The sequence below is a fragment of the Balaenoptera physalus genome (genome assembly GCF_965194825.1).
Source record: "Balaenoptera physalus genome assembly, chromosome: 13".
NCBI classification, from domain to species: Eukaryota; Metazoa; Chordata; class Mammalia; order Artiodactyla; family Balaenopteridae; genus Balaenoptera; species Balaenoptera physalus.
In genome coordinates, this window is record NC_138892.1 from 62,303,353 (window position 1) to 62,312,563 (window position 9,211).

Genomic DNA, 9,211 nt, shown 5'->3' on the forward strand with positions numbered 1-9,211 from the left:
AAAGGGCTTGGAGATGTCTGTTCCCCAAACTGTCCACAGCCCCAGGCTCTTCAGCTGGAGGAGAGGAGATAGAGGAGAGACGCCCTTTTCTGGTGTCCAGGGATGGACAGGATGAAAGGAAGCCGTGCTCCGGGTGCCCCATCGAGTGTTCTCTCTCTGTTGGTGACTGCATTTCTCCAGCTCTGCCAACTCCATCTTTGCCACCATGAGCCGGCAACTGAACATCAAGTCTGGTGGTGACAAGGGTGGCTTCAGTGGGCACTCGGCAGTGGGGCTGAGGAAGGCTGCGGGCAGTGTGGCTTCTTATTTATTTATTTTTTTAACTTTTGGGTTTATTTATTTATTTATTTATTTATTTATTTATTTATTTTTGGCTGTGTTGGGTCTTCGTTTCTGTGCGAGGGCTTTCTCCAGCTGCGGCAAGTGGGGGCCACTCCTCATCGTGGTGTGCGGGCCTCTCCCGTTGCGCAGCACAGGCTCCAGACGCGCAGGCTCAGCAACTGTGGCTCACGGGCCCAGCCGCTCCGTGGCACGTGGGATCCTCCCAGACCAGGGCTCAAACCCGCGTCCCCTGCATTGGCAGGCAGACTCCCAACCACTGCGCCACCAGGGAAGCCCCCAGTGTGGCTTCTTACCGTGCAGCTGGCAAAGGAGCTGGGGCTGGCTTCGGCAGCTGAAGCCTCTACATTCTCGGAGGGAATAGGTGTTTTTCCCTCAATGTGGCTGGTAACAGCGTTCAGACTGGAGGTTACAGCTTTGGGCTTAGCTCTGGGTATGGAGGGGGCCGGGCCAGTGGTTTTTGCCGGCAGCATGTTTGGCAGTGTGGCCCTGGGGCCCATGTGCCCATCCATGTGCCCACCTGGGAGCATCACCAGGTCACTGTTAACAAGAGCCTCCTGGCCCCCTTCAATGTGGAGCTGGACCCCGAGATCCAGAAGGTGCGTGCCCAGGAGTGGGAGGAGATCAAGGCACTGAACAAGTTTGCCTCCTTGATCGACAAGGTGGGTCTCCCAGGAGGATAAAACAGTCCAGTGAGATGTGAGTGATTCCATGCTGCCTGGGAGTGCACGGGGCATTGTGGATAGAAAGGTTGCTGCTGGACCTCAGGAAGGGCGGTGTGATCATAGCAGGGAGAAGAACAGACCTGTGAGCTAGGTGGCACGAAGGAATAAATGAATGTGCTGCTTTCTTCGGGGATTTTACAGAGAAGGGTGGGAAACTGGGTGAAGGGTAGCCCTACCTTGAGAAAGAAGTGATGGGAATCTGGAGAACAGCTGCATGCATCTCCAGCTCTTTAAGGCAGATGAATGGCTGATAGAATCAGCGCTAATCAGGGGGAAAGGCTCATGGTGCAGAACAAACCCTTAGCTGAGACAGAGGAAGAGCACCTCCTGCGGGCTGGGTCAGGCAACAGAAGAGCCCTGTGGAGTCTCCTTCTTCAGTGGGTTTTCAGTGATTGGTTTTATTCAAAAGGCTATGGAAGGAGCACTTGTAAAGGGTCTTGTTTGCATGGAATTCCATGAGTGGAGAGTCAGGACTGGAGCCAAATGACTTTAGGAAAATCCATATAACCGGGGAGGGGGGCGGTCAGTGGAGTTCTCCACGGGACACGGTAGCATCCGTGTGGTTCCAGGTGCGGTTCCTGGAGCAGCAGAACCAGGTGCTGGAGACCAAGTGGGAGCTCCTGCAGCAGCTGGACCCGAACAACTGCAAGAACAGCCTGGAGGCCATCCTCGAGGGCTGCACCAGCAACCTGCGCAAGCAGCTGGAGACGCTGTCCGGGGACCGGGTGAGGCTGGACTTGGAGCTGAAGGGCATGCGGGACCTGGTGGAGGACTAAAGGAAGAGGTGAGTGGGCCCAGCCAAGGTCATGGGTCATGTTCTTAAAGGTTCCTGGGCTCACCCAATCTCTGTGCCACTTTTTAGGAGTGGAGGGAACAAGCACCAGGCTCAGGGGCTCACACCTCTCTTCTGACTGTGGGGGAAGGACCCCCCTTGTTTGATGAGAACTTCCTACCTGGTTGATGGGAAGAAGTTCCTTTGCTCATTGATCCACTGATTGGTTCAGTGACTGGTTTGGGGAACCTGGATATTTTCCTAGGATCCAGAGAGTGGAATGAAAATGAGGCAACTCAGGGACACGGTACTGCCGCCACCAGCCCCTGCAGTGCTCGCTTCCGGGAGATCCTGCGGGGACTCTGCATCCCCAGCACTCGCCTGGCCAGCGGGAAGAGTAGGTCACTTGGCCGAGGGGACTGAGACCTCTGCTATCTTCTCTCCTTGCGCACAGGTATGAGATGGGGATTAATCGGCGCACGGCAGCTGAGAACACGTTTGTGGTGCTCAGGAAGGTGAGGGAGAGAAGAGCCTATGGACTCTGGTTTCCCTCGAATCCCCATCCTAAACAACCCTGCTCAGGACTCCAGCCCTGGCCTCCTGGGGAGGGACTGGTGCCTGAATGGAGATGGAGTCGTATTCTGGCCTCTAGCAAGAAGGAGAAGACACACACCCAGGAAATGGACAGAGGCAGATGGGAGAAAATCTGGTCTGGAAATTGGGAAACTCTGGTCCAGCTCAGCCTTCCTGTGTGACTTGAGGAAACTCACTCTACCTCTCTGGGCTTTGTTTTCTCCAGGTGTAACAGAGGAAGAGCAGACCCCTTCTTCTTTCCCTATTTCCAAAGATGCAGTGAATAGGAGAGAAAAACAATATTGAGGGATTTTATTCATCAACATGCTTCCCTTTGTGGGCAAAAATAGGAAATCAAATGGTTTCTGGGGCAGGGACAGGACAGCAGATGGGATGAGGGTTGTATTGACCAATGGCTCTGGGTGCCTCTCAGCAGGATGCAGATGCAGCCTACAAGGTCAAGGTGGAGCTCCAGGCCAAAGAGGACTCTCTGGACAAAGATATCAAGTTCCTCAAATGTCTGTATGATGCGGTGGGGACACTCCCACCCCTCCCCCACCCGCCTCTTTCCAGCTGAGGGCTTCACTTGGCTCTTCTAAGGAGATGCCAATAGGAGGGATTTAGGATAAACAGAATGTAGGGTGTTTTAATGGAAAAGTGCAAAACCCTGCACTGGGAGACCACGGAAGTGTAGGATTCTGGTCCCCAGAGGCTATACACACAGGAGACAATCTCATTGGGACCATGATAATGACCCCATGAGGTAAAAATGACCCCATGAGGTCCTACTAAAACACAGATTCTTGATACTGTGAATTGCAGGAAATGCCTCCCACGACCTGCTACCCACGCAGGGTGCATCCTGCCATGTGAGCCTCTCCCTTGGCTCCAACAGACAGATTTGGGGGGTAAAATCCATACATCTATGGCCATTTTGACAAGAGTACCAAGACCACCCAGTGGAGGAAAACAATACCTTCAACAGATAGTGCTGGGACAATTCGATTCCTACAATGCAAAAGAGTGAAGTTGGACCCCTATTTCACACCATATACAAAATTAACTCAAAATGGATTAACAACCTAAATATAAGAGCTAAAACCATAAAACTCTTAAAACAAAATGTAGGGGATCGGATTTGGGAGTATATTCTTAGATATGGCACCGAAAGCACAGGCAACCAAAGAGAACATAGAGAAATTGGACTTCATTAAAATTAAAAATTTCTATACATCAAAGGACATTACCAAGAAAATGAGAAGGCAGCTTACAGAATGAGAGAAAATATTTGCAAATCATGTATCTGATTAGGGTCTAGCACCCAAAACATATAAAGAACTCCTACAACTCAATAACAAAAAGACAACCCAATTTAAAAATGAGCAAAGGAATTTAATGGACCTTTCTTCAAAGAAGATATACAAATGGCCAACAAGCACATGAAAAGATGCTCAACATTATTAGTCATTAGGGAAATGCAAATCCAAACCACAAATTGGTACCACATCACACACACTAGGATGGCTATAATAAAAAATAATGGAAAATAAAAAGTGTTGGCAGAGGTGTGGAGAAATTGGAACCTTTTTACATTGCTGGAGGGGATGTAAAATTGTTCAGCCACTGTGGAAAACATTTGGGCACTTCCTCGAAAAGTTAAACATAGAAATGTCATACGATCGAGCAATTCCATCCCTAGGTCTACATCCAAAAGAACTGAAAACAGGTGCTTAAGCAAATATATGTATGTGCATGGTCATAGCAGCACTGTTCACAATAGCCAAAGGTGGAAATAGTCTGCTATGGTCTGCATGTGTATCTCCCCAAGATTCATGTGTTAAAATCCTAACCCCCAAAGATGATGGTATTAGGAGGTGGGGCCTTTGGGAGGTGCTTACGTTATGAGGGTGGACCCTCATGAATAGGATTAGTGTTTTAATAAACGAGACCCCACAGAGCTCCCTGGCCCTTTCCACCATGTGAAGACAGAGCAAGAAGGCACTGGTTATGAATGAGGAAAATGGTACTCTCCAGAATTCGACCATGCTGGTGCCTTCACATTGGACTTCTCAGCCTCCAGAACCCTGAGAGAGAAATTGCTATTGTTTATAAGACGCCAGAATGGTATTTGTTAATAGTAGCCTGAAAGGACTAAGACACAGCCCTAATGTCCATCAATGTCTGAATGGATGAAAAAATTGTGGTATATACTTTACTACGGAATATCATTCAACCATAAAAAGGAAGGAAGTATATGCTACAGTGTGGATAAACCTTGAAAACATTCTGCTAAGTGAGAGAAGCCAGACCCCTAAGGTCACATATTGTATGATTCCATTCATATGAAATGTCTAGAATAGGTAAATCATAGAGGTTTGGTGATTGCAGGGATTGGGGTAGGGGGGGATGAGTAGTGCCTGCTAGTGGGTACTGGGTTTCTTTTTGGGGTGATAAAAATATTTGGAACTAGATAGAGGTGGTGGTTGCACAGCTTTGTGAATGTACTAAATGCCACTGAATTTTCACTTTAAAATGGTTATTTTTATGGTATGTGAATCTAACTCAAATAAAAAATAGATTGTGGGGGGGTGGGTAGCAGAGAAGAGGCCAGAGAAACTGTGTCCCTGGAGTTGGCTCCCAGCCTTTCTCACCATATGTCAGATAGCAACCTGGAATATAGATAGGGTGAGCAGTGGCGCCCAGTAGAAAGATGGAGATAACTTTCCCTCCATTCGATTGGCAGAGGGCAAGCCTGGGGGTTGGGGGACCTCTGTCTTCATCTGTCTCTGGTATGTGGCAAATGCCTGGCCCTGAATGCTTGCTCAGTTATTGCAGAATAAGTCACTGATGCAAAAGAGGATGGCAGTCACAATGTCTGTGCCCTGTCTCCTGGAACCTCCTCCACTCTTTCCTGCCTCTCCTCCCTGTGCCTTTCCTTCTGCCTCTGACCTTCCCATTTTCTGATCTTTGCAAACGTCCCAAGCTTGCTTCCAAGCCTGGTGTAGTGTGAGGCTTTAACTGATTCATCCACGTTCATTGGTAGAGAAAGTCCCATTAAAATGGATACTCTGGGCTTCCCTGGTGGTGCAGTGGTTGAGACTCTGCCTGCCAATGCAGGGGACACGGGTTCGAGCCCTGGTCTGGGAAGATCCCACATGCCACGGAGCAACTAGGCCCGTGAGCCACAATTACTGTGCCTGCGCGTCTGGAGCCTGTGCTCCGCAACAAGAGAGGTCGCGATAGTGAGAGGCCCGCGCACCGCGATGAAGAGTGGCCCCCGCTTGCCGCAACTAGAGAAAGCCCTCGCACAGAAACGAAGACCCAACACAGCCAAAAATAAATATAAATAAATAAAAATTAAAAAAAAACAACGGATGCTCTGACCTTGAGAAGTCACCTGGTCCACCCTCCTACCCGTGGGAAGGGATATTCTTTCTTGCTTTCATGGTCTCAGGGATGTTGAATGAATGAATGAATTTGATTCCCTCAATTGGTTTCCAGCTGGGAGTCACCACATTCCCCATTATTAAAAAAGAATATAATAAAAACAGGACAATCTGATCTCACCTGTGTGCCACTAACAGAGAGGAATGGAGACATGGAGAGCTGAAAGCGATAGCTAGTCTACTATGGGGCCCATTGTCGGGTGGGCTGTCAACAGAAACCGGGGTACACACGCATAGACACGTGCTCATTGGCTCACAGACTCAAGTCTACGGAAGATACTCAAAATACTTAACAGCTGGTATAATCAGGCACCAACTCATCAAAGTAGTTGTCAGCCACAGACAACTGAGACAGCCATGCCAGTCCCTGGGCACCACTCTGCTTAAGTTCGTGTTCACGACCACCCGCATGTAGATGTGGACCCCCACGTGGCCTCTGACACATATGGGAGAACGTCTTTCAGCTGGTGAGCGGTGCTCACAATTCCTATCATGAGCCCGAGCCTGGGTCCAAGCAGCAGAGAGCATCGCCTGGCCTCGGAGGGAACTGTTAGGCTGGAGAGATGCACACAGCACCTGGGCAAGAGGGTTGTGTGCAGAAAGGTGCAGCTGACCCAGGGAGGGCTTGGGGGAGGTTTCTTAGAGAGGGGTGTCTTGGTTTGTCTTAAAGGATAGGACAAGCCTGCCCTGGCGGGCAGGAGGCTGGGAGAACAGCCCAGAGCATGTCATCAGGGAAAAGCAAGATGCGTGTGAGAAACATGCAGTCGTCTCATAAGCACACCTACCCAAGTCCCAGTTGTCTTCAAAAGAGTAAAGCAGGCTGAGAAGGGGAGCGAGGGAGTCAGTTCCGCTGCCTAGAGAGTCTGGGACAGGAAGAAGAGTGCGGGAACAGTGAGTGCTGGTGAGCTCAGTTTTTCACACCGTGCAGGTACCGGCACTGGACATTTGCACATGAGAAAGCCAGGACAGTGTAGAGGCTACGAGCGCAGATGGTAGCCAGGCTGCCTGGGCTGAACCCTGACTCAAATCCTGGCTCAGCTACTCACTAGCTGTGCAACCACCAGTAAGTTACTTAACTTCCTTGTGCCTCAGTATCTTCATCTGTAAAATGGGGATAACAACAGTACCTGCCTCACAGGGCTGCTGTGAGCATTAAATGAGTTAATATATGTGTAGTGCTTAGAGCAGTGCCCAGCAGAGCTCACACTATGTGTTAGCTATTATCATTACCATCATCATTATTATTTACAAGGTGCCTCCCATCCACCTCTGGGAGTAGGTGGAGCAGGTATTAGCACCCCCCCTTTTTAGAGATGTGGAAACATAGGCTTAGGAAGTTGGGAGACCTGCCCGTGGTCACATGGCAGGACCAAGACCTGGGTCCTCAGAATCCTGAGTCCGCACACTTCACCAGAGGCTTGGGGTGGGGCTGGAGGTAGGAGATGGCCAGCAAAACTCAAAGGAGATGGTCCCGGCCACAGAGCTGAGCAAGGAGGAAGCGAGGGGGACGGGGCTGCCCTGGAAGGCACCTCTCTGGCAGCCAAACAGCAGGATGGGAGCAGAGCTGAGTGTCTGGCAGGACAGTCCTCCTCGGCCTTTATATCCCAGCTCCTCTGGGGTGAGCTCACCTTCAGCCTTGCCAGCTGCAAACCTGCTGAACAGCTGTCCTGCCCCCAGATGTGTGGCTCTGATTGTGGCCAAGCCCCCCAGGGACTGTGCTCCATCCAGCTAGCTTGGGGCTGAGTGCCCTGCCTGCCCGAAACTATAGGAGGATGTAGGGGGATGAGGACGGGGACCTGTGGGGGGATTCACAGAAAACATGCTCATTTCCTGGGTCCATCTGCTGAGGAGGGCTGGCAGGACCGGAGCTGATGTCATCCAAATAGCCCAGCTCATTCTCCCTGATTTTGGAGACAATTATTTGCTCAGAGAACCACTTGCCCCTTTCTCAGTGCCTCTAGCCTCACGCCCCACCCTCGCTCCTACTCACACAGCAGCTAGATTATACTTCCTCAAACATGTATTGCTCAGGCTCTGTCTGGCTCAAGAACCCTCAATGGCTCCCTATCACTTGCCCCGTCACATGCACAGCTTGGGATCTGGGGTTCCCTCCACCTTTCACTCATAATCACTCCAGCCTGGAGGGTATTTCCCTCACGAATGTCCTTCCTCCTGCCAGCCTGGGTTGCTTTTACCACCCCTCACTGACAGTCTACCCAAGCCTTTTTACCTTAAAAGACTGGAATCCAAACCCCCTCCTCCTCCAGGCAGCCCTTGTGGATTCACTGTCCCCAGGTCTTGCCTCTCCTCTGTGCATTCCCCTTTCCTCTCACCCAGCAAATACCCTCTTTGATTGTACTAGATTTTCTTGCCTTTCTGTCTTTGAGGCCTTCTCTGGAAGCTTATAGAACCCCAGAATGCTGAGAGTGGGGAGCCAGTGGGTCCTGTCTGAGGCCATGGAATTACACAAAGGTGCCAAATTGATCATTGTCACAGATGTAGAAAAAAAATACAAAGAAAGCTACAAATTATTTGTGTAAATTGAATAAAACATTTTGGCTGTAGAGCCAAGAGCCATAAAAATGTAATTTATTTAACAAGCAATGTAAATTTTCCTTGAATGTTCAAGCTAGATGTTCCTGGTAACTTGGGGGTTTGATTCTCTGATCTGACACACTGCCCCCCACCAATTCACAGGTGAGTAAAACTGCAGCCCAGAGATATCCATGCCGGGCCAAGCATTACTCAGAATTTAATTCCCACCCAGAAAACTGGGCAATACCCAATACTGCAATGGGCATGAGGGTAAGATGAAGCTGGGACGGGTGACGTGGTAGATCACATCCTCTCTCCCTCACCAGCTCGAGAAGTCTCCCAAAGCAGGGGGCTCTGTCTCCTCCTGCCTCTAAGTCTCCCCAGATCTCAGTTAAGGCTGGGGCAGGGCCTTTGTAACTTGGTGAACTGCGGCCCTGTCCTTCCCTTTTTTCCCTCCAGCAAAAACACCAGTAAGCACCCTAGGAGCCCCACCTGGGCCCACCCTCCCTGTGGGTGGCCCAGAATGCCCCTCCTTCATCTTCTATCATCATCCTCATCAAAACATTGGGTGTTTCATTCCTAATGGCCAGTATCTAATTAACTAATTTATGCTAAGGTGTTCATGACTTGTTAATAGCTTGATGAGATGCTTTTCCCAGGGATACCTATGTTTGGAGGGATCCAGAAGCTAGGTTCTCTGAGGGTAGGATACTTTGTGTCACCTCCCTCAGTACTTGGTAGGTGCTCAGTGAGTGTCTGATAAAGGGATCAATATCAATATACTTAATGTTTGAAAAGTGCTTCCTATCAAGTCTTGTACT

At 49.9% G+C, this 9,211-nt stretch overlaps 1 pseudogene across 1 annotated transcript; it reads left to right on the forward strand.

Annotated features, from left to right (window-relative positions):
* The first annotated feature begins 205 nt into the window (after positions 1-205).
* On the forward strand, positions 206-8,889 carry LOC309641328 (keratin, type II cytoskeletal 74-like; annotated as a pseudogene). The gene is made up of 5 exons: positions 206-268; positions 741-1,001; positions 1,634-1,848; positions 2,291-2,351; positions 2,846-8,889. The product of its transcript is annotated as a keratin, type II cytoskeletal 74-like (transcript).
* The last annotated feature ends 322 nt before the right edge of the window (positions 8,890-9,211 follow it).